This window comes from Nannobrachium achirus, assembly GCF_963921795.1.
Source record: "Nannobrachium achirus genome assembly, chromosome: 7".
In the NCBI taxonomy this organism is placed as follows: domain Eukaryota; kingdom Metazoa; phylum Chordata; class Actinopteri; order Myctophiformes; family Myctophidae; genus Nannobrachium; species Nannobrachium achirus.
In genome coordinates, this window is record NC_137816.1 from 51,448,738 (window position 1) to 51,476,494 (window position 27,757).

The following is a 27,757-nucleotide window of genomic DNA, read 5'->3' on the forward strand; positions in this document are numbered from 1 at the left end:
CATTGTGCGCGCGCGTGTGTGTGTGTGTGTGTGTGTGTGTGTGTGTGTGTGTGTGTGCGTGTGCGTGTGTGCGTGTGCGTGCGTGCGTGCGTGTGTCTTTGTCTTCATTTGCATAATGCACAATCAGGTTGGAGTATGCCTTGCAGTTGCAAACATAGACATGGGATTTGTGGCATGGCCGGTTGTATTGTCTCTAGTGGCACAGAGCTTGCACCTCTTCCTTGTCTGTCCTTGGCCTTGCTGGGAGGGAGAGCAGCTGCGGCTGCAAACTCCAGAGGCTGGTGTGCGTGGAAGGTGCCGGTGCCATTGAATTAAAGGAGTCACTAGCATACAAAGCTCTCCCAAGCTCTGCCTCGAAGTGATTCCTCGGCTTCCAGGCTGCATTAAGTTCTGAATAGTGAACAGTGTACCCACAATGCACTCAGGTGGCAGTGGCTCAGGAGGCTCCGCATTGAAGTGTCCTCACTTAACCCCTAACTGCTACCAGTGAGCAGGTTGGTGCCTTGCATGGTTTCGTCCGTGGACGGGTGGGTGTTTTCCATCTGCTGGATGAACAAAACACCCATCTTACCCAGCGTTGCATCGCAACACGTCGTGAGCGTCTCATGTGTAAATGAGTAGAAGTAAAAGGTGTAAGTAGGGTCATCTTGTGAAACAGATAATAGCATAGCATGGAAGGATATACTGTAGGACTATATCGTCACTGTCGGGCAGAGACCTTGTATCCAAGTTTTACATTTGTATGTTTTTTTTCTTAAAGTAAACCCTGCTTCATCATACAATTTACAATTTAGGCTTTTAGCAGACACTCTTGATCCAGAGCCATTTACAATAAGCATATAGTCTACATCTATAGACCATATTCACACCGCGGCCATCTTGGATCACATGACTTCCTGGGATAGCAGCCTGCATTACACACCATTGTGAACAATGGAGCGATGGTCCCAAAATATGAGTTCTGTTCAACCAATTTCTTTTGTCCAAATCGACAAATGGGCAGATGATAACTTCAACATCCCCAAAATGATTAAATTAAAGGGCTACAGTAACTGGATTGATTACATCCATGGTAACGATATTCAAGGTAAGTTAGGTTGCAACCTTAATGTGTACAAAGACTTGCTATCTGTGCAGTGCTTGCTCCAACATCATATTAACTATTTGTTGTTAGATTGTTCCTGATTAATATGCAAAAATCACGATACAAAGTAATATTAACTATGATGGCAGAGCAAGCACTAGTCTGCACAGATATTGTAGCAAGTCTTTGTACAGAGTAACACTGCAACCTAACTACCATGAATATTGTGGATGTGCCCTTCTATTTAATCCTTTTGGGGATGTTGATGTTATCATCTGCCCATTTGGCGATTTGGTCAAAAGAAATTGGTTGAACAGAACTCCTATGTTGGGACCATCGCTCCATTGTTCACAATGGTTTGTAATGCAGGCTGCTATCCCAGGAAGTCATGTGATCCAAGATGGCCGCGGTCTGAATATGTTCTATCCACAATTTTCCCCGGGGGTTTACTGGAGGCTATCAGGACCAAACTTCCGGGTTTAACAGCAGACATACAAGCTCACGTCGCGTCGCAGATGCAACCCGTTGTGAGCTTGTAAATCGGCGGCGGAAGATCGGTGCAAACGTCTGCGCAATGCACTATGGGGCGTAGGAAAATCGTGGATACAATAAGCAAGATAATACTTCAATACATCAACAACAATACAACAAAAAATGCATAGGAATATCAATCTAGAAAACAACAACGTTGGTAGACCACGCACCTAATCAGTAAATATTTTTGTAAAACCTAAAAATGCTATCTAGCTTTCATGTATGGTCATCGAGGGTAGGCGAGTGCTACGGGTTTAGATGGAGTCTGAAAAGGTGAGTCTTCAGTCCACGGCGGAAGCTAGGGAGTGAGTCTGTAGTTCTAAGTGCGACAGGGAGGTTATTCCACAGTTTGGGGGCCAGGAGGCCAAACTGTCTATGCTGGAGTGGATTTTCGTCCTGCAGGGTTTATAGCGAAGGTTCTGTCAGCATCCCTGTGTTAGCTGATCTGAGTGAACGGGTGGTCTTGTAGGGGTTAATCAGACTTTGGAGGTACCATCATAGTCTTGTATGGTGCCATCATACAAGACTGTCGCACAAAACTAGTGAAAATAGCAGATCTACAAGAACACAACGCCTCGCGGTGCAGCCTGTTGATGTGGTAAATAAATCAAATAAATTAAAGAAGTGGTTTGATATGAATCTGGGTTGCAGGACACTAGAAGGCCACTATATAGCACACTTCTGTGAAGTGTGCTATATAAATAAAGGTAATTCGCTATCCAATATGGATCAGAGCTTTATTGGTCACTGAGGATAGATTAGTCCTTTGCATTAGACCATCCCATGAGTTTAATAACGTAAACACATAACCACAACCATGGGTGGAGGTGGTGTCTGCGGTCTGCTGCTGTCCTGCAAAATTAAAACATGATACTTGCCGCAAACACTTGCCGCGGAAACAGCAATCACGCTGAGGGACATAATTACGTTCAGCTCTGAATGCTTCAACAAAAAAATGTGTCTCTTGTGTATAAGCATTTTGCTTATACAGTATAGTCTTGGCAAAATGTAACGGTACTCTTTTTTTTAATATAATTATTTTATTTGACATTCAGGGCACTGGAACATTTTGTTAGTGAGGTTTGGCACTGCTGTAATTGATTTGGCATAAAGTAGCTTAAAAGGCATACGAATACGCATGTGTCAAGAGCGCAGACTTTTGTGAAGAATGATGAATCAGACTCGTGGAAACACTCCTCAATCGCTTCAGTATCCAACCTGATCGTACGCATGTTTCGTGAATGAGGCTCATTGACTTTCATCAAACGTTCAGCTCCAGTTTGACTCCCATGCAGTGCCGTGACAGTGCCGTGACAGTGTCGTGACAGTGTCGTGACGCCTTGTTCAATACTGTATACTCCACGGGAGCTGTCATCCCTAGGCTATTCAGCGACACTTACTCAATCTACAATCAACCAACACCTGGCACTCACACACACACACACACACACACACACACACACACACACACACACACACACACACACACACACACACACACACACACGTGCGTGTGCGCAAGCGCCAATACAATGACTAAAAATCATAACACTCAGTCATCCTAAAAATGACCGCTTCCAGCTTTTGTGATCTTGCAAACACCTCTGCACCCACACGGCCAAGTCAGAGAGACTCAGGAGGTATTTTGATACTATTTAAGGCCATTAGGAGCCTTAACACTGGCATCTTCAAGGGCCTACAGTACGCACCGCTCTCTAAACACAACAGTGACTGATTATGCCCACACCGTTTACGCTGTAAGTCTGTCTGTCTGTATGTCTGTCTGTCTGCCTGACTGTCTGCCTGTCTGCGTGCCTCCCTGCCTGCCTGCCTGCCTGCCTGCCTGCCTGCCTATGTGTTACATATTCATTACATTTGTACAATCTACATATTTATATACTCTAGTTATACAATACAATAATTCCCTGTGGTGCAGTTCATGAATCATGATGTAAGTATACTTGTGTATACACGAGTATGCACAGGATGCCATGCTTTTTTTTCCTTTGTCCTGATCATCATTAATCATATTTTAATTGCACGTGGCACTGCATGTTCACTAAACACTGTATTTACTTGGATTGCTCTCTCTCTCTCTCTCTCTCTCTCTCTCTCTCTCTCTCTCTCTCTCTCTCTCTCTCTCTCTCTCTCTCTCTGTCTCGCTCTCTCTCTCTGTCGTGCGAAAGTTTGTCCCTTAGGCCAAACTTTCCACTTGTGCACAAGTCATTTCAAAATCTAATGAGCAAATAACCATTTAAAACTTGCTGCTCATGGCTGCTCCCTGAAATATTAACCCAAACTGTTTGATCGACCCCATGACATGTCTTCTAGCACCACCCTTTGGCCAAGTTCCACTTACTGTAGGTACTGTACACGGAGCAGCAGCATGGACTCTAGACCCTGGCCAATGTAAATAGCCAATGCTAACACACAACTAGTATATCCAATTTTGCACGATGAGATACAGTAACATGGAGCCGGGCGGAGCAGAACAATGTGGGATGTATTTCCGGTTGTATTCTGGGATTTGTAGTCCATGGGATCACTCACGTTCTTTTTTTTTCTGTGAGAGCGTGTTTTCAGGGAATCACTGAAACAGTTATTTGACGAAGTCGTCATTGGTGGTGAATATGTTATAAGTAACTTCTTACGTTACAGGATTTCTGCCATTAAAATGTATTGTGTTAGGTTATCGGAATACCTTCTGAGAAAAGTGAAATCCATCTGCGAGGAAGTTTGGTAAACATAAAATCAAGAGTGCAGCCTACCGAAGCTGTGCTGGGCTTCACCAAGGCTAATTTACATTGGCATTCTCTAGCCTTGGATCAAGGAAGTCATCGGTCATATGACAGTCTTGTATCAAGGCTATGATGTTCTCCTCCTTTCACCAATACATCAAAAAATGTGTAAATATTCCACGACCGCTCTAAAGGGCAATCTCTCTGTCTTCTCTCGATCTCTGCCATGTCGCACACGTGCAATAAATGAATGTAAACAAGACCAGTAAACTAGTAAGACGCCTCAGGGCGACATGCCAATTCTTGGCCATCTGGCCAGTGATGTATATCGGACCAGTTACCCATATATGGAGACCCCTGGTACCCGTACCGGTATATGGAGATCCATGTACTGTATATGGTACATCCCTTTTTATGCCCATACATGGAGATCCCTGTCTGAACCAGCCACACAGATATGGGCTGTCTTCCTCCATATACTGTATGGGCATTCCCATATTAAGTCCTGTTACATATGGGCTTAACCTTTTCACTGCCATATAAAAACCTCGTCTTTCAGGATTCACCGCCAGAAGTCTCCATAGACTTCCATGTAATTTATAGTGCATGGAACATGCACGCCCATGCACAGATCATGCACCACGTGTGTGCACGCTGTTCACAGCTTTCAAACAAAAAAATCAGATTGGAAATCCGTTCAGGCATTCATGAGATAGGCCTAGCAGCCATTATGTTTTACATGTTATGTAAACAAAGATGGCTGCCATGTTTGAAAGATGGGGTTGTATGGGGGTGAAACATGCAAAATCGCGATTGCAATTAGGCCTATGTTTACTAGATTACTTTTTTTTGTTTTAATTAGGTCAAACTCGTCAAACTCTTCATAGGCAGAGTGGACACAGATCTCCATATGGGCATAAAAGGGATTCTGTTAGAGTGGTTCCCATGACATCACAGCATACAATCCCTTATGCTCATACATGGAGATCCCTATCTGAACCAGCCACACAGATATGGGCCATGTCTTGGCATCTGGCCAGTGATGTACAGTATATCGATGACATCAGGGATCTTCATATATGGGCATAAAAAGGATTCTGGGGAGTACCCATACTGTATATGGACTTTTACATACCGTAGGTGATGTCACCTGTGATATCACCTGTGATGTCACAGTGATGTGTCAGGGCGTCACAGTGATGTGTCAGGTGTGACCTAGGCTACAGACAGAGATACGCGGACAAGATGTGCCGGTTTTCTTTTTTTTTAATATAATTTTTATCCCGCAATTTTGCAACCCATTTTTCACCCAGTGCCAATTGTCTATGTAATCCTGGGCTCTGCTCTCCCTCTGTCGCGCCTGGGGAGACAACGGACTGACCTCATGCTTCCTTCAATGCATGAGTAGTCCAAGTTGTTTCTTTTCACCTGACAGGGGGGATTTCCCCGGGATGGACGTAGCGCGTGGAAGGAACACGTTATTCCAACCAGTTCCTTTCCCCTCCATCAAGCGCCCCGGCTGGCCAGGGGAAGGCATTATTGAGACCAGGATTACTGCATGTTTTTGTGAGGGTATCAACCCTAGGAGACACGGGGAGAACATGCAAACTCCACACAGAAAGGCCCTATCGCCGATGTGCCGGTTTTCTAAGTAAACTTGCGACCTACGGTCGCAATAATACTGTAAGCCACATGTCACCAAAATTGGTGTCCCTTAGACTGATTTTCGCGTAACATCCGTGCAAGTAACCGCTGAGAGAGAGGAGCTCATTCATGTATCAGGAAACCGCACAAATGTGTTGAATGGATTTTCCTTTTCCTTTGCGGTAACAGAAAGAACAGGGAGGTCTTGAATGTAACCAAGTAACGCCATTACATGCTCTAATTGCAAAACAAACTAACACTTTAGGTTACCCAAAAACGTATTCCGTCGCCGTTATCCCCAACACGTACGTGTTTAAGCAGAGAGGTGCCGTGCCATGGTATGGCATGAAGAGGCTAAAACTGTCGGGGAAACGTAAACAGAACAGAAACTTTAAGAATTCCATGCACTCACAAGGTAAACTAATAAAAGATGACAAGTGTGTTCTCAAACAATATGAAATGTGTACCTTTTATATTGAGCTGTTGTTTGGTCTCTCCAGCCTATACCGAAAATAAAGCTACGCTACAATAGCATTGCCCCGAGGTCAGCTCAAATCAAATCAAACTGTATTTATATGGCACATTCGCACACAAAAAATGCAATGCAATGCATAATAGTGAAAGTACCAGATGAAAAGTACTGTAAGCAATGAAAAAAGTATGAAAGGGACAGACATAAACGACAGAATAAAACAGGGGGAATAAAATGGGTGATTAAAAAAAACTGTTATTGCAATGGAAAGTGCCACTTACAGCTGAGCATCATCTGTCATATTACATCCAAATGAAAAATGATTTATTTTTTTTTCTTCTTTTTTTTTAAACCTAATCTTCACATTTTCACATTTAGCTGCAAATGTTTTTCTATCTTAGCTGTTTTGGTTTTACTTTCGTTACCTCGAAGAGAGAACGCGAGTGTGGAAAATTAAGCTCTTTGGGGAAATAAAACTACCAAATACACTGCCTGCAATGATTAAAGGCATAATAAATGTCCTGCTTTTTTCTCCTCATAAAATGAGCTCCAATTAAAGCAGGAGGCTTTGTCTTGCTCGGGTGAAGAGCCTCATTTAGGCCTACCACTTCTAACGTCCTGAAAAGACATGACAGATATAGCGAACAGACTATCACTGTCTCCCTCTGAACGCGCCGCCAGTGATTGGAGGGAGACTCTGGGACAGCAAAAAAAAGAAAAAAAAACAATCCCTGACATAGATTTGATTAATGTAATATTTTCCCGGCACAAAAGCCCAGGATGAAGCCATTTACAGAGCATTCACATGCCACAATGCTCTTGGCTTACTGTGGGCTTTCTTAGCCGACTCTCTTATGGCCGTCTTCATATAGGATTTAAAGGCATTGTGCTCACAATTGATGCAGGGAGGAATGTGTGGGATCTGAGTGCTCTGGAGCGCTGGGTTTGTTTGTCTGCTCATCCCTCCCGTGGTCATATGAGCAAATCTGCCTGATATTAAAACTCACTCAAGCGAGAGGGGAGCTGTCGCTATATGGGTATAATTGACGCCGCAATTGAACAAGGACATGCACATGAGTGGAATAGTTAGCATACACCCAATGCAAAGGAATGCATTCTAATGAAGGAGATGGATGTTCTCGGACACGCGCCCGCACGTTCTCTTTAATGTCATGTCACGTGTGTGTTTTTATTTCTTCTTCTTTCTTTTGTCCATACCGTCTGGGAGTGCTTTAAGAGCTCTTAGGAAGCGAGGCGTACGTGGGCCCTCACACTGGTCTCTGCTGATCCTGAGCGAGTGCAGTTGAATGGCCTTTCTTTCTCCTGCCATTAACGCTGCTTGTCGAGTGACATTACCGTGCATATGGTCAGCCTTTTTCCCAAGCGTCTGGGCTACATGCACAGCTCAGAGGAGCTGTCATCTTCTTCACCTTAGACACACAAATGCACGCACGCACGCACGCACGCACGCACGCACACACACACACACACACACACACACACACACACACACACACACACACACACACACACACGCACACGGCACACACACGCACAAGCACACAGAGACTCTTCATCCATCCACTCCGAATCCCAGATTCCAGCTGACAGCAACATACGTGTCACAGCTGGCTCTGAGATCAAACTTGAACAAAGGTAGGATGGTGCCAAGTAGGTCACATGTGTCTTTGAGTACACACACACACACACACACACACACACACACACACACACACACACACACACACACACACACACACACACACACACACACACACACACACAACACACACACACACACACACACACACACACACACACACACACACACACACACACACACACACACACACACACACTATATACAATTATTTACATCACTTGTAAGGACATTACATAGACTTCCATTCATTTTTATGCAAGTCCTGTGGCCATACCCTAACCTCTATCCCTAAACCTAACCCTAACCTTAACCCTAACCCTAACCCTAAACCTAAACCTAACACTAACCCTAACCGTTGTGGGGACCTACTATTTTGTCCCCACACTGTCAGAGGTCCCCTGCAGGTGACTGTGTGAACATGCGTTTAGTCCCCATAAGTATAGCTAGACAAACTCACACACACACACACACACACTCACTCACATGTTCATGTTTTTTTGTCGAATTTGAATATTTTGTATCAATTGCGCACAAATTAGCACATTTTGCTCCTGTGGCAAATTAGTATTAAAGAATGGTAGGAATTAGTACATCATATTCATTTATAATTATAATAATTTACAGACAGTGAATGACAATCACACACATATTACTGGAAGTGTTTTTTCTCCAACTTCAACAAAGTGATGTTGAACTTTGCTAGAAACTTGGGTGCTCTGTGGAGACTGTGGTCGAGGAACCGGAAAAGGTCTCAAAGTTCACACAGCATATAAATGAATGCAAACAAAATGAATTCTGCAAATATATATGAGTCCTGACTCCTGGTGTGCTGTGTGCATAACCGTCTTTTGTGTTTTTTTACTGGAACTCTTTTGGTTACAGTAGAGAACTTCTATGCAGGGTAATTACCAGTTAGTTTCTCCCGACATACGTACAGTATGTACCAGGTCTGTTTTTTTATTCTTCTTTAAATGGCAGCATAGCTTTGTTTGCATTTGTCTATTTGTCAAAAATGAGACTGAATGGAATTGTGACTTCCAGTTTTCTTGCTCAGTACAGCATGTAACTGCACCCAGAGTTACATAGCCTTTGCATACAGTAGATGGCTGAACCATTTTAAAATTGCTTTAGATTTTCCCCGGCCCCACACTTCTCTACTGCCAGACAAGGTGGAAGGTGTGTGTGTGTGTGTGTGTGTGTGTGTGTGTGTGTGTGTGTGTGTGTGTGTGTGTGTGTGTGTGTGTGTGTGTGTGTGTGTGTGTGTTTGTGTGTGTGCGTGCGTGTGCGCGTGTGCGTGTGCGTGTTGCGTGTGTGTGTGTGTGGTGGCATGTGGGGGGTCTAATCTGGGCAGTTGTTGGTGGTCTGCTAGACAGTGTCGGATAGTGAGAGTCAAGAGGAAATGACAAGGGGTGCTTCAGAGATACGTACAGGTCCTTATCTTAACTGGAATCCATGCCGAACCCAGCAGCCATCGCCGGCTGGCTGATATGAACACCACTGTTCAACAAGGACGGAGAGGGGAGGAAATAACAGACACAGCTCCTGGAGGGCACATCAGAAGTACTGTGCACTTCCTATTTTTTCACTCACTCACTCACTCACACACCAACACTCACACTCTCTCACACACACACACACACACACACACACACACACACACACAAGTAGGAGGCTATGCCTAGAAAGTGGTTGAAGAGAAACTCAGACCTGGCTGGAACATTATGTCATATCGACCGGGTTCAGTCCATCCTTAAAGTGTTAGTTCAGATTTTTTAACATAAAGTTGTAGAGATGTTACCGATCAATCGGCAATGGATCGGATCGGGCCGATCAAAGCGTGATCGGCGATAATCGGTGGTTTAGATCAAAAGGTAAATTCACCGATCCGATCCGATCGGTGCATCCGATCAACCAACCGTTCAGTATGCCCACTTGAGGCCATTTTGGGGTATTGATTTCCACAGTGCTGAAGGAATAATTAGTTACTGCTATGATAATAAATACATAGTAATGCTGGTAAATAACTATAAGGCAAATATATAAATGAATTCATGAGTGAATTAATTAATTAAAGTTAAAACATTGACATTTAGAAAATATAATTGATATATAAATAATAACTTGATCGGATCGGTGATTGATCGGTATCGGGTGATCAAACTTTTGTGATCGGTGCTCGTGATCGGTTCCAAAAAACCTGATCGGACCATCCCTAGAAATACTTAGGTATTAATTGAGTACCAGAGGTGGTCGGAGTTCTGGTCAGTTTCTGATGCATAATAGTTCCAGAGGGGCGGGGGCCATTTGGCGTGGCCCGCTCATTAAAATAGATGAATCCACAAAACTAGCGTCATTTGTATCGTTGAACTATTTCTATCATACAGTTTTGTAGTGTGTAAAGCACAGCCAGTACCTCTGCTATCTTAAGCCCGTTGTGTAGAAACCACATTCAGAGAAGCTCTTCCTCTAGTTTTGAGGAGCGCCTGTTCACACAAGACATTCAACACTGAAAGGACCTGCATGTGAGGTCTCTCTGACTGTCTGAGTTGAAGGAACAGTGAGGCAGAGAAAACTGACCATTTCCTTTTTGAAAACCACTTTACAGGTGAGTCTATCATTGTTTGTCCAGGCCTCTTTGAACAGCTCGAACGTGCACACACGCACGCACGCACGCACGCACGCACGCACGCACACACACACACACACACACACACACACACACACACACACACACACACAGAGAGAGAGAGAGAGAGAGACTAGAAACAGGCAATTTCATATTCAACAGTGTTCTACTGAACATTATGACGAGTCTGAGATGAAATAGCTCTATCACTCAGTGAAAGCTATTTAGCTGGATGGTGTGCAGTGCCCAATCATCACGCATAAAGGACAATGTACAGCTTTTTCTAGCTGCATTTTGAGCAGCAGGGAGGTAGCTGCCGGGGCTGCGGAGATTATCACCGTTTTCCAGGGTGCACCAGGTACTTCTTTGCTTTACCTTTCCTGGAAAACATTCTAAAGGCGTATACTGAGAACCTGGCCTAGATTGGTGAATGACGCGCCACAGGCCGCTGAGTGCACCCGCAGTCTTAACGGTTGGATGACGACGTGTGTCTATACAGCTGCTCACGAGGCTTGACGCGATCACCATTAGGTATCGCTCTCTTTTCAAACCCTCGTTTCCGGGCCAAGAGGATCCATTCCCCACTGGGAGCACTCCAAGCCAAGGTGGAATCTAAGCCCCTATAATCTGCCATGTTATTGAATTAAAGGCTTATGTCTGCTCTTTGCAAGCATGTCAATTATTCTCATTTCAATGGTGTGCTCACTCATTCCTTTTTCAATTAAAGGTAGAACCAGTACTTAAATGAGAAGGAAGGGATATGGTGAGTGATGCGTGGGAGAGGTAGTGAATAAAAGTAGAATAATACAGCACATATATAGCTCTCCCTTTCCTCTCTCATTCTGACCAGACTGTCAGTGAGTCTGTGCTGTTCTGCTGTGGTGACTGAAAGATCCGGCCCACTGTGCACTTTGGTTGTCAATTAATCTTTGCATGTCAAACACAGCTGCTTTCCCTGCTGCCTGCCAACCCGCGCAATCTGCTCATTTACATTTGTAGGCAAGCAGATAAGATAAGATAAGATAAGATATGATATGATCAAACTTTATTGATCCCTATTCAGGTGTCTTAGCAGTGAGAGAGACATCCAGGGGAGGTAAATGCAGAGTGAGACCAAACCAAAAGACATTTAAATTAACATTCAATAATGAGCTTAGATGCTGGCCCTGGATATCTGCACTGGGACTTAACTCTGAATGAGTGCATCATGTACAGTATCAATGAAACAAATGCATGAATCAATATGAATAATAGATCAATCAACAATAAGTATAGATCAAACAACAATGAATATAATGTGTACACACGCACGCACACACACACACACACACACACACACACACACACACACACACACACACACACACACACACACACACACACACACACACACACACACAGTCTATCAACAATTCATATAGCCTATGTCTACAGTCTACCAGTAAGACGCCCTAAGGGCGAGAAGCGACCTCGCCCTAAAGGGTGGGGTCGTGCTGAAACAACAGACTGACACAATATGTCCATACTAGTAAGACACCTCAGGGTGACTTGCGACCTCGAGGTCACGCCAATTCTTGGCCATCTGGCCAACCACAGCGTTTCTCTGACGATTCTAGTTGTTGTCATTCTGGGGGGAATTTGTTCATGTTTTTGTGAGGGTATCAACCCTAGGAGACACGGGGAGAACATGCAAACTCCACACAGAAAGGCCCTATCGCCAACCCCACCTAGAGTGTGGGCGCTGATGACGCGGTGGGAGGAACACGCCGCCCATATATGTCCTTAATATTGATAACATAATATCCTTAATAATGTCCTTAATATTGACAATATAGGAATCTCCATATATGGGCATAAAACATACGTAAGTAATGCCAAGCAGGGCCTTGGTGAGTTAGGGCCTTGGTTTGATGCCCGTGGATCTCCATATATGGGCATAAGGGGGTACCCTAACATTCTCCTTTTCGGCCTGGGATTTATGACATCAGAAATCTCCATGTATGGGCATAAAAGTTTTTTTTCTTTTTCTGGGAATGACCATATATGGACTTTTTATTTGATTTGATCCTTTATTAATAATAATATGTATCCATATACATACAATATGTTATGCCCATACATGGAGATGGGCATAAAAAAACATACGTTAATTAGTAATGCCAAGCAGGGCCTTGGTGAGTTAGGGCCTTGGTTTGATGCCTGTGGATCTCCATATATGGGCCATATATGGTACCCTAACATTCTCATTTTCGACCTGGAATCAGAAATCTCCATGTATGGACATAAAAGGTTTTTTTCTTTTTCTGGGAATGACCATATATGGACTTTTATACCCTGAGAAATCTTGTAGCTTGTCTGTCTGACTGTCAGTACAGGAAGTGATGTCACGTGACATCCTTTTTATTCCCATATATGAGTCATTCTGTACCACATCACTTTGACTCACTGACATCACTTCCTGTATGGACGTAGGAACAGTCAGACAAGCGACAAGGTTTTTCAGGGTATAATGCGACCTTCGGTCGCAATAAGGGCATTCCCAGATATGGGCTTAACTCATTGAGTGCCTATCCCGAATTAGTTCGGGATATATGATCGTATCACAGGGTGCCTATCCCGAACAAGTTCGGGATATAAAAAAAAAAAAAAAAAAAAAATTTTTTTTTGAAAAAAATTTTTTTGATTTTTTTTTTTTTTTTTTTTGGACCCCATCAAATCTGGTGAACATGATTTCAATCGCGATTTTGCATGTTCCACCCCCATACAACCCCATCTAACATACAGGGCAGCCATTTTTGGTTACATTACATGTAAAACATAAGGGCGATTATCTCAAGAATGCCTGAACGGATTTCCAATCGGATTTTTTTTGTTTGAAAGCTGTGAACAAACTGCACAAATCCACTCCAATGCAATCCAGGATTGCATTGGATTTTTCAGAGCTCATTCTTCTCTGTTTTTTTCCCATGCATGAGGTGTGCAAGGTTTAATCATGGCTAAGTTGACGAAAATAAGGCTTCTAAAATGCTTGGTAGCCAATAGCTAACTTCAAGCTAACTTCATCCTCTTCCTGTACATGCAGTCATGCACAAAGGAAAGTGTTCAGGCAAGTCATGGCTGCAGGGCTTCTGCATATACCAGCATATCTCTATGGGATTTTCTCTGGCCACTGGGCGCCCTCTAGTGGTGAAAGGGGTGGCACTAAATATTGATGACACCAGAGATCTCCATACAGTATATGGGCATAAAAGGGACAAGGATGGAATTCATTTGCAAGTGTGACTCACGTCGTGACAACCACACTTGTTATCAATCATGAGACTGACACAATATGTCCATACATGGCCATTCCCAGATATGGGCTTAATATTGATGACATCAGGGATCTTGGCCAATGGCCATATATGGAGCGTGACATGAGGCGTGACTGACGCACAGACCATAATAGGCAATCCCAGATATGGGCTTAATATTGATGACATCAGGGATCTTGGCCATGTATGGAGTGTGATGGATGGACGGACAGACAGACATGACCTGCAGGTTATCATAGCCTACTAAATGCGACCTACAGTAAATAATGAGAATGAACATTACAACGCTGTATGATCTGTCTAGAGACTATACCAGTCTACTGTCTCTAAACAGTTTAGGTATACTCTTAACAGGAATCTGTCAAAGTTTATTGGTTCCCAAAGGCTGTGTATGTAGGACATGCTACCAGAAGTTGACTAGCCTACTTTCACTTTTACTTGTGTTGTGAGGCTTGAAACATGCATTAACAAAATGATCAACATCACAATGGATTGAAAAAAAGATGGAGGAAAAGTTTTTAAGTAGTGTTTTTTTTGTAAAAGTGCACTATGTGTGTCTGGTCCATTGTGACAATGGAAAACAGCAGAAATAAAATGCATTCTGATCAAACACACCGAGACTAGTCTGGTTGGGGAAAGATCTCCTACTAAATCTAAAATATGCCTAAACCCAGAATATTATTGTTTCAGGCCAAACGACTAAAGGCAAAAAGTAAGAGTGAGGCTATAGGGATATAAATATAAAAATGTTTTAATTGTCTCATATAAGTACCATAGAGGAAAGAAAATAAGGAAATTCAGACAGAAGCTCGAGTTTAGTTTAAGAGGGTGGAATATAGCAACACAGAGGATGGGGCTCATATACAGTACATACTGTAGTCTTGAACATAATTACCTCCAAATTTGAGATGTCACTCACAATAATGGGGCAGCTAGCATATAAAATGCATATTAAAAACAGCAGCTAAACCCCCAGCATGACCAATTTGTCTAGACTAAAACACTCATAAGAGCACGGATTAAATTGGGCCTGGGCTCGCCAGGGCTCAGAACTGCCGCATAGCATATCAAATGGCATCAGTTCAACAAAAAAGATAGGCCTATATATATTATATAACCTTTTACTCTACATTTATTTAAAAAAATACATACACTGGCCATAAATAAATGTGTTTTGTATAGTATAAAATCACATTGAATCATCACTTTCCCAGGTTTTAATAGTATAGGACGGTGTTGTGCTTCATGCACATGACAGAGAACTTTTATTTGTCATAATTCATACAAACATCAGAGGTACATAAGAAGCTAACTGCAATTTTGTGAGGCGCAAAAAAACAACAATACTAATCAAGGCAAACCCATCAAATCAAACTCATCAAATCATCAGAATGGCAAGTAACTTATTTTAGCTATAGCTAGATATGGCCAGTGTTGTGTTAGTTACTGAAAAATAGTAACTACCGGTAGTTACCGTTACTAGTTACTTCACTTCAAAAGTAACTCAGTTACTTTACTGATTACTTACACCAAAGGGTAATGCATGTGAAAACTTGTTTGCGATGGTTTTTATACCCATATCTAACACCATGCCAAAAATAAGTGATAAGTATCATGCAGATAAGACAGTGAGTGAGTCCAATTAATTGCTTTCTTTCCAAATTAAGGAGAATTGAGGTACTGTAGATATACAAAGTAAAGGAATGGACTATTAACAACACTAGAAGGGCGGCCGAGCGTTCTCGAACGGTTCTCGATATACGCGGATTGCACACACACACACACACACACACACACACACACACACACACACACACACACACACACACACACACACACACACACACACACACACACACACACACACACACACACACACGCAGAGACTTCTCTAAGGGATAGTTTAACTTATGCTATCTTGATTTGGTGACTGCAAGATCATTTGATCGTAGTTCACTCTACCACGGTTAAAGGGATATTTCACTTTCAAAAAAACTTTTGGTAATTTTATCATCTAATCAGGCTTTTATGAACACCCTGAACAGTTTTTAATTAGCTTGATTGAATATTTAGATATTTGATGTAAATGTTACCAGGCCCTCCAGGCCAAGGGCCTCTCCCCACACACCCATTGTAACTTCAAACTTCATTTTAACCATGATAGATTCATTAAAAACTCCCATTATTTTTTTTCTGGTGACTCATACTACCCTCCTAATACGTGAGCAGGCCGTGTTTTTTCAATAACTTTTTTCATTTATTTTTAATAATTATTATTTTGTATTTCATTTTTTCCATTTTCCCAAATAATTATTAAAAATAAATGAAAAAAGTTATCGAAAAAACACGGCCTGCACACGTATTAGGAAGGTAAAATGAGTCACCAGAAAAAATAATGGGTGTTTTTAATGAATGTATCATGGTTAAAATGAAGTTTGAAGTTACGATGGGTTTGTATGTGGAGAGAGGCCCTACCACTGCTCCCTGTTGAAAGTGGAATATCCCTTTAAGCCTATTTAGTTCAATCTGGTGTCTGCCATAATCCCCAGCTCTAGTCTGTAGTGATTTCACTTCAGTTCAACACTTTCCATTTCTTCAGCACCCTTTTTTGAAACATTGCGACACTCATCGATAAGCTCTTGTTGCTGTCAAATTTGTAGTTTTATATTTTGTAGAATTGAGTCATCCACCCAAGCCATGTAATCATGACAATGAGAATCTGACAGTGCAGAGGAACAGAGCAGAACAACTCAGAAATGAGTCACACAGTTCAGCAGAAGCAGGTGGAGAACCACACCACAGAGGGGACAGAGCATAGCAGATCAGAGACCGTGCAGCGCAACAGAACATCATGTTACCATGCAAGAGAAAGTAAAAGAAAATAGACCATATTGATCAGACTTCATACTGTTTAAATCTGGGTCAAGTATACACTCAACTTTTTCATGACCATGAACATAAATCTTACTTTTCAATCAGAAATGAGGCAGGAATTACTGGCAAGGATTAGATGTCCTCGACCCAAGGTCACTGTTATTGTGGATAAATGCACTGTTCCAAGTAAATCATCTTGCCTTATTGTGTAATTAATTACATCAGTAAAATGCTCAGTAACTGACCTTTTTCTTAGATCTTGAGCTCAAGAATCCCACTGCAGTTGATAGTTGTGATGAACAGCTCATGAACTGTGTTGAGAAATGGCCTTGATGATTATGTTTTTTAAAGACCAGTTAGAGTCTGTTCAGATGGTGGTGCCTCTGGGGTGTACTCAAAGCCTGATCTCATTGGCAGCATTGCCTTGGCTTAATAATTAAGGGTTGGAGTCACCCAAAAAGTCATGATAGAGCATGATGCTGCAGCTTCTGAAGTAGGTGTCCACTTGAGATGGATTTGAATTACATATTAACACTTCTACTGCCTCTTACTTTGAAGGGATGCTTGGTGCCTTGGTGCCGCGCCATTTCCTCCGTTGGCCTCTGCTATTATTTTGAAGGGCCGGGCGGGGTTGTTTTTGCGCAGATGGATTATCACTTGACTTCAACGTTTACGTCATCTAGTCACATGACAGTATTGGCCCAGAAAAGTGTCATGGCCGTGCCCAGCCGAGTGCAGTTTGTACTGTAAACATGCCAGCCTTGGGATCAAAATGTCTCTTTTTGAGTAAATGAAGTCTCTTTATGGGCCTCTCAATGGATTTACTATGGAGGAGGTTCACTTCGCGTGCACGCCCAACGTGAGTTGTAAACAAGTCGCGGGATTTACCGATGCACAGTGGACCACGGAGCCGTAGCCTATAGTAAGTCATAATATATTTACTGTATTTACAGTAAGATTGACGGTGAGCGCTGTCAACGGCACTATGATATTAACCCTTTAAATGAAGGTGAGGACTGTCAAAGGCAGCAGAAGTGTTAGAGCCAGGTACAAACTTGGAATAAGTCCCCAACTGGTTTTGAACCAAGAGCCTTCTGTTTACAAAGCACTGGTTTAGCTATACAGTACCAGTATACATAGGTAGGCTATACGTGTATCTCACTGGAGTGAAATATTAGAGCCAGATGATATTGTTGTCATGGAACATTTTTTAACAGACCAAGCATTGGCTAAATGGTTAAAAGAGTTGTTCTTATGCTTATCTTTGGAAATAATTAGCTATTATATTGAAGTGAAACAGGTGCTTGGAGGGCACACATTTGGAAAGGACACTGGGTCTGTGGAATGAATCTGAGGAGGATTGACGTGTCTGTAATTACTATGTACAGGATGGAGCCTTCGCATGGCTACACAGACTGCATGGTACAATAAAGATATACACTGAGATGACTGTTTCTGCTCAGATTATGTTCTGTTTGGTTTTGTCATGTGTATGGTTTGTTGATGTGGTTGTGTTGTGGATATTTTCTGTTTGAAAAGAATACTGTCAATTATGAAGACAAATAATAATACCATTTCTCTGAGGCTGTCTCATTTATTCTTGTGTATATGACCATGCACGTTTTCTACATAATAGGCATAGGCAGTCTATTATAGTAAAAGTGGAAATAAGACCCATGACGAGGCCGCGTGTAGTGAATAGAGTAAAGGCAGATCCACAAGAATAACCTGTATCCTTTTGTCTGGCTCATCTCTCTGTATTCAGCTCTACTTCATGTTGCTGTCCTGCCATCAACATGAATATCTGAGCTCTCCAACAGCTATCCAATCTTTCTTGAGGACAGTGATTCAAAACCACCCTTTATTCTCTATTCTATTCTTTCTCTGCCAATGCCAAAAATAAAATCACAGTGATATGAGGGTGCAGGCTGCTTAATAGTACAGCTGCTGTTGCCGTACGCATACGGACAGACATATGGACAGACATACACACTCGGTCAAAAGTTAGAGCGGTTGGCAACTCTCTAAAACACAAATCTAAATCCTAATTCAGAGGCCCACTCGAAACATGTGCCCACTCGTCCAGGTGCCCAGTTGTCCAGGTGCCCACATGTCTCTAGTGCCCAATTGTCCAGGTGCCCACATGTCCCTATTGCCCACATACAGTATCTGATGATTTTATTGCCAAGTTGTCCAAGTACCCACCTCTCCAGTTGCCCATTATGTCCCTAGTGCCCAAATGTCTCCTCCCCTAAGTGCCCACTCGTCCAGGTGCCCACATGTCCCTAAGTGCTCAGTTGGGGTCCAGGTGCCCCTAAGTGCCCATATGGATTTGGTGCCCAATTGTCCAGATGCCTATACCTCTCCGAGGGCCCACACGTGCCTAGTGCTCAGTTGTCCAGGTGCCCACATGTCCCTAGTTCCCAGTTTTTGTGCCCACCACCCTTCAAACACTTCAAGGCTGCTCAGCAGCACCCCTTGAAAGTTGGTCAGCCAGCGGTATTGCAGCTGTTGAGGCCATCCTCATATAGACAGACAGACAGACAGACATATGGACATATACACGGTCAGTTGTTTGAGCGGCTGACACCGCTCAAAATTCAATACAATTATACTTTCTAAAATTCTACCAAAATGTTGATTCAACACTGCAGCCATCAGCCGTACCTTGATATTATTGAACAGACCTCCAATACTGTGTGTAATGTAAATGTTTGTGAAAAGTGCTTTCATTTTACTCAAGTTACCTTTTTTAGGTACGGTGCATTTTTTGGGTTTCACACTTCTTCAGGAGATAGTCTGAAGAGGAGTTTAGCTAGCTCCAAATGTGCAAACCTAGTATAGGATCACAGGGGAATAACAGTATAAGGTGAAAGAGAGCTTTCCCTTTCATAACAGAATGCTGCAGTTTATGCTGCAGGGTATGTACTGTAACAGTCTTCCTGGCCTGGCCATTTTCAAGGTCAGAGCAGAGATATAACCCCCACAGGAAATTCAATATATTCATGAAACCCTTTTCAAAATAGCAAACTGAGCAGCATTTACTACCAAGGTTCCCTTATGAAACTGCAATACCTTGTTTCCATGCCTTCTTGTCACATTGTGCATAAAAATGATCAGAGTATTAGAATAGGAAAATACGTGTTAACCGGACAGTGTGTAGTGAATAAAGTAAATACATATCCACAAGATTGCCATTGGCGACGACGACGACTCCTCTAATGTATATTAATGACATAGTTCAATTTGAACATGGGTGGTCTTCCCCTCTAAGTATTCCACCAGGGGCTCTGTCCAGAAGTTTTATAAGGTTTGACAGGCATTTTTTGGACTATTTTAGTCTTAAATTCCCGGCTGGGGACACCTAGGTAGAGGACGGTGAATTTCTTGATGGACAATCGGTATGGCAAGTGACAATCTGTGGACAAATTATATATATAAATATTTGTAATTTTCTTTTCTTTGTATTTTTAGGTTTGCATTTACTGTACTTTTCTTTTGAATGTATTGTATTTTGTAGGTATGTGTGGTTCTGGCACGTATGTATTATGTTTATCTGTGATCATTGAAAAACCAATAAAAACAATGTAATTATAACAAAGCTAGTGAAAATAGCCGATCTACAAGCACACAACGCCTCGCATCGCAGCTATTTTCAATAGTTTAAATCATAAAATGATAATACAAAACGAACGGTTTTGGATATACAAGGTTTCCACCCGACAACAACAATATGCTTGGAATCACCCACGCACACACTCTGCGTCCCCCACACTCGCACACAGGGGACAGATTAACACCTCCAACACATGCTACTGTGCTCTTGATAAAATATATGTGCATGAACACTTCCTGTTGAAGCCCACTCTGCGGTATATCACAACTCAATTGATTCCTGTCATCATTGGCCCATTAACCACATTTTTACACACACACACACACACACACACACACACACACACACACACACACACACACACACACACACACACACACACACACATGCATGCGCGTAGTATACAGACAGTGTACTAGTACAGTAGTTGTATATATACAGACGTTCACATAAGTAAGTCTGTTTGTAAAAGTATCCGACTCACTCCATTGCAGCACAAACAAAGTTTGATTTCTCCTTCGAAATCACGTTGGAATTATAGTCATTACCATCGCCAGGGTTTCCGGGACATAAAACCGATTGTGGCCGTAAATAAAATATGAGCGCAACAAGGCTGTGTGTATTGGAGGAGAGGGCACAGGGGGTCTCTGTGCGCCTATGTTTCCATCAGCAGGGACTCAGCTTTGATTGATGGGCCACCGGAGTCTGGAGAGGTTTCTACAAATCAGCAGTGTTGTTAAAGAGGGCTGGGCCGGGGCCTGCCTGGCCGCTGGAGGGGAGCGCTGGAGCGCCACTGTGTGCTGTTCTGCCACAGACAGGGGTGTCACACCAAATTCTGGGCCCTGGGTACAAGGATTCACTCACATTTTGTGCTTTAACTATTGAAAAATAGCAGATATACAAGCTCACAGCGCGAGTGCCGCGCTGCGAGCTTGTGGATCTGCTATTTTAAACCTAACCCCCAAAATGATATGTATTTGGCCACGGACCCCCATCTCAAAATATTTAGTTCCAGGGAAACCCCGGAAGTAAAATTTGAGTTACAAAATGTTCGCTTAAAAAATACATTCAAAGATTTGCACACATTTTCACAGCATTTCAAAAATAGCAGATCTACAAGCTCGCAGTGCCACGCTGTGAGCTTGTATATCTGCTATTTTTCAATAGCTAAAGTATAAAATAATTAAGGCCCCTCCACCTTGGGCCCTAGTAACTCAGTCCCACTTTCCCCCCCTTGTGACGCCCCTGGCCACAGAACAGGATACTTACTCTACAAATAGATACCTGACCTGTGTGGACTGTGGACACATGGATGACGTTCTTTCTGTATGATCGTGCTGTCCACTTATAGCCAGCATGGACATTGAGAATGATCGTCCACATTTATCATCTTCATCATCATCATCATCATCATCATCATCATCATCATCATCATCAGTGATCTCTCTGGGTCAATAGTCCCCCACTGGGGTCCTCTGGTTGTGGGTCGATGCGGGAAGCTGATGCGAGCGGCACATATTTTGTTGCCGAGTGGGCCTGGATGCGTGACAATGGAGGGTATAGATATATGTTGTCCCTTACGCAGCAGGTGTTTATTTTCTGCAGTCATAGAGTTTCCTCTCGTGTGGCGTGACCCCCCCTGCGGGGATGGTTGTTGGCTGTAGCTCCACACGCACGTGGTTCAGTGCAATGGCCTTCAATTTGTTGTTAGCGCCATAACCATCCGAGGATGGAGGATTTGAAGCCTTTCTCTTGCCCACCTGGGGCTCACCGATCTTGCTCGATCCCATGGTGTGATGACTGAGACGAGCTGGGAGTTCTGACGACGTCACTTAAATGCACATAATATACAACACACAAACATGCATGCGCATGATGCGCACGCACCAGAGTAGTTCTGATTGCACTCGCAATGCATCACCCATTGCAAGACTATCTGCGCGGCACGCGCACACACAGAGACATACGCATGCACGTACACATGCTCACGCACACGCGCCTTACCCACCACCCCTGTTCTCGTGCTGCCAATAAAAATATGATGGATGAAGACAATGAGACGGAGCTTCCCACCCTGGCACAGGGCAGCGTGGGTAATATTCAGACAGCATCGCCAGAGGCGATGGAATCAAGTGGCGGCTCCCTGCAGAGATGTTGGTTATTAAAGACTGTTCTCTTACTGTCAGGGTCAGCGCAGGCCCTTCTCATATGGCCAGGAAGAAAAACACATAGACTGACTGGTGCAGGGGTAGGAGGATGTGTTCAGTACTGTGAACAGGCTTTCCTCCCATTGCAGTACATGATGAACTGTAGGTAATAATAATAATAATACACTTTATTTATATAGCACCTTTCATACATGAAATGCAGCTCAAATTGCTTTCCAGAGCAGAGATTTGTACACATGATCAGTAAAACAGTAAAACATAAAAAAAAAAAAAGAAACGCAAAACAACATTAAAACATTCAAAACGTCAATGAAAACATTTACATAGGGCAGACATGAAAAGTAGCGCGTGGATTTAAAAATCAGCTAAAAGCAAGAGTGTAAAAATACGTTTGAGCTGTGCTTTCAAGGATGCCTGAGTGTGCTGGGAGTTTATTCCAGACTGTCGGCCTGTAGAAGCAAAATGCTGCTTCACCATATTTTTTATGTCATTGAGGGCACAGCGAGCAGATCTGCGCTAGTCGACCTGAGGGGGCTGTTTGGCACAGGAGAGTGTTTTTTGCAGGTCTTTCAGTCCGAGTGTATCAAAAAAGCAACTGGGTTAAGGCAGTGGAAGCTTGTGATTGGCTGCGCGGAGGTGACGAAAGTCGGGGAGACGGAGATACACCTAAACCTATAACCTTAACCCTAAACCTAACCTCAGTAAAACTAACGCTGGTGAATGGTAACCTGCCGACGCTGGTGAATGCTAACCTGGTGAAATTCTAACCTACCGATGCTGGTGAATGCTAACCTGGTGAATGTTAAATTGGTTGGAATGTTAAACCAATGGTATTTAACCCATTTGCTTTTTTGATACACTCGGACTGAAAGACCTGCAAAAAACACTCTCCCGGTTTGGCACGTATCTAGCCAGGCAGTCGCAGAGGTACGACGGTGCTAGACCATTAACTGTTCTGCTGCCCTTGACGATCCTCACCGTCATTAAAACCGGTTACTACACGACGCCATTGACAGCGCTCACCGTCAATCTTACTGTATTTACAGTAAATGTATTAATACTTACAGTATGTAGCTCCGGTCGCGGCCGCATCGGTAATGTCCGCGATTTGTTTAAAACGCACGTTGGGCGTGCACGCGAAGTGAAGCTCCTCCATGTTAAGTCAATGGAGAGGCCCATAAAGAGACTTCATTTACTCCAAATAAGACTTTTAAACCCAAAGCACAGCTCCAAACAACAATAGCAAGGCAAGCCTGGCGGCCGCCATGACACACTGTCACATGACACATGAAATGTGACTAGATGACGTAATCGTTGATGTCATTCAACAGTCCGTGTGTGTACACACATTCCAGGCAGGCCTTTCACAATAAGAGCGTGTGCTAATGGGCAGATCTGCGTGGCGTCAAAGAAAAGTTAACCCTTCATACCCTGCAGCACTAATTGTGTTAAGAGATTTATAAACAAGTAAAAGAATTTGAAAATCAATCCTAAAACTAACTGGGAGCCAGCGTAGCAAGGCTAAAACTGGAGTGATTGCGACCGAAGGTCGCATTTACCCTGAAAAACCTTGTCGCTTGAGTGACCTTCCTTCTGTGACCTTCCTTCTGTACAGGAAGTGATGTCAGTGTGATGTCAGCGAGTTGTGACATCACTTCCTGTACGGGGTGGCTACACAAGACTAAGAAAGACCAAAAAAAGAGAAGGATACACAAGACTAAGAAAGTCAAAAAAAGAGAAGAATAAAAAAGAAAAAAAAGGAGGAGGAGGAGGAGGATAAAGATACCATAAGGAGAGAGAAGAAAGGGTGGATGAGGTACAATGTGCGGTATCCTCCTCCGATCTGATACGGGGCGGCTGGACTTAGATCACCTATGAAAGAATGTCCATCCACCTGGAGAAAAGAAAATGTAACAAGGAGGTGGCAACGGGCGGCCAGATAAAATTATTAGGCCTGGATCCGACTTTAAAGGGATATTCCACTTTAAAAAAACTTTTTATCATTGTATGGTCTAATCAAGCTTGTATGAACACCCTGAACAGTTTTTCATTTTCTTCATTCAGTATTTAGATATTTGATGTAAATGTTATCTGGCCCTCCAGGCTCAGGGCCTCTCCCCACACACACTCATTGTAACTTCAAACTCCATTTTAACCATGATAGATTCATTAAAAACACCCATTATTTTTTCTGGTGACTCATACTACCCTCCTAATACGTGAGCAGGCCGTGTTTTTTCCATAATGTTTTTCATGTATTTTTAATAATTCTTTGTGAAAATGGAAAAAACAAAATACAATCAAAATATATAAGAGATACTGTAGCATCAATATTATTGAAGTCATCTTATAGCATGCAGCTGTAATGCATAATAAAACATTTTCCTCCCCATATTTCATGAATTTGATATACAATGTATAACGTTTTATTTTATTGTATTTATTTATTTTTAGGTCTGGGCATACTTCTTTTATGTAGAAGTTAACTGTTGCTAGTTTTGTCAATGATTGAAAGAGAACAAGACGTTTCAAAGATAAACAAGTACTGAGCAGGATCGATATTGTGCACAGACATAAATAATGACCACAGGCTATCACTCGGGCTCAGGCAAAAGTGTAAAAACTTTTCAAAAATAGCTTGGGGCAGACGCTGGCCACAGGGCAGTGTCATTCCTATATATGAATAACCCTAAACCTAGCCCTACAATACAACAATACAATACTTTGATCAGTTCATTTTGAATGTGTCGTTCACACGTCACACTTGTGCAGGCTGGGGAAACATAGTGGCTCACATGAACCGTCAAACACAGCACTACCATTAGCCATAGCTATGTACCAGACAATGATGATGATCAAATCAATTAAAAAGGCCATTACTAGTTTAATGGCTGATAAGGGCAATTACCTCAAGTTTCTATATTCATGTCTCTAATGGACCGAGAGAGAGAGTGTGTGTGTGTGTGTGTGTGTGTGTGTGTGTGTGTGTGTGTGTGTGTGTGTGTGTGTGTGTGTGTGTGTGTGTGTGTTGCCATGGAAATCTACAGTAGCCTACAGTATGTGTTATGGTTGGCATGCTGTCCATTGATGAACGCCGTTGTAGCTTGACCTTTTGGAAAAGCCTGAGCATCGCCCTTTCCAGTAGGCTTTTGTCCGATCTCCATAACCAAAGTCAACTGATGGCAGAACATATCGTCACTGTCTGGCCAAACCATTTTTGAGGTTTTTGATTTTTTTGGCATAAATCAGGGCTATTGAAATGAACACCCTTTACATCTGAGTGTAGTTAAAATAATATTGAACCAATGAAAAGTCGTAAAAAGCCCTTCTATTCGGTCAAAACCTCCTAACTCCACTTGAGCTCATTTTCCTGAAAATGAACATTTTGGAGTTAGGAGGTTTCTGCCCAACAGCAGAGATTTATTAAAAACATCATAAACCACTGTAGCCCTACACCAGCATTAATCCTAACTGATTTTCTGTTGCATACTATTTTCTTTCAGTAAGTTTACACAGCTTTGCTACGTCTTTTAACTCTCGTACCTCAAGCAACACTCTCATCTGCAGATTGCATTGAATATGGTGATCCTTCCTTCATCAATCTCATGAATTCCTCTAGTACATTTATATGAAACAAATGAATATGTAAAGCCTCAACGAGGCAGTCAACACTGGGTATGGAGGCGTTTATTTAATGACTTGATTATTGTTTTAAACAGAATATGTGCACATTTCAGCAAAACAGTACAGACAGTGCATATAAAGAATAGACCAGCACATTGGATAGTTGTCTAGTGCTCAATGCTGCACTGAAACAGAGGACTAGTGTGACGTCTACAACACAGCAGCACAGCATGTCAAGGCCCTACATGACAGATATTCTGTGTTTGTGTGTTCGCAAGCCGCTGACTTCATAAATTAAAAAAGAAAGTTGGTTATTGACGTCTTTGTAAAAAAAAAAAAAAAAAAAAAAAAACATGTGTGCTTTAACACGTTGCAAGCCGCGGCAGAACCCTCTGAACAGAGGTAGCGCCGAAGAAATAAGCCATTTATTTACAAACATGTTTTAAAAAAACAAAGCCCACATGATAACAACACGTACTGGAGTGCTCGACACAGCGTACATATTCATCCTGCAGAGGTCGGCGATCTTACTTTGGCGAGGCGGAGGGGAGATCAATTCCATTCGTTTACGTGCGGCGAAGCAGGGAAAGGAGCGATAGAGAAGCGGCGCCCGAACGTGATTGAAACCGCGATCCACGAACAGAGACAAAGACCAGCCATCTTGTTTGAGCTTCTTGCTGAGTTTCAACACTGGGGAGAGGATGAGGCTCCTCCTGGCCAGCCATCCATCCAGAATGTGAGTCAACGGCGTGGCCTGCTGGATATTAGGAGTATCACACCCAGCACCAGAAAATGACTGTCAGAGCATATTAACCCTTTCAGATCGCTCCAAAAAGACACAGAGAAGAATTTCCGATGTTTTTTTTTTTTTAATTATAATTTATATCAAAAGTCCGGGAATAGACGGCGTGGCTGATGGGACCCAGTAGGAAGTCCGAGGGAGTACGGCCAGGCTTAGAAGGTGTTAAACAGACAGGATTTATGCCTGCTTGATTCCGTCCCAGCTTCTTTTTTTCTTTAACTTGTTTCTTTCTTTTTTTGGCTACCAGTCAAAGATAACAGCTGTACACTTTGCAGGTTCAGTGAACTCTACCCAGCCCCTGGCAGCCACTGTTACCCTTGGGAAATGATCATTATTACAATGTTTTGGGTCATCTTGAGGAAAGAGATACTAAAACATTTTGAGAGAGAGAGAGAGAGAGAGAGAGAGAGAGAGAGAGAGAGAGAGAGAGAGTCAAATCAAGACAAGTCAACAGAGTTTCTTCTCTCATGTGCACTTATGCCTAGACAATCACAAAAACGTGTTTGCATACAATTGCATACAATTGCACAAACATAAACATGGTCCTTCTCTCAACAGCTGGCAGCTTTCAAATGGTTTCACAAGTATCTATTTTTCT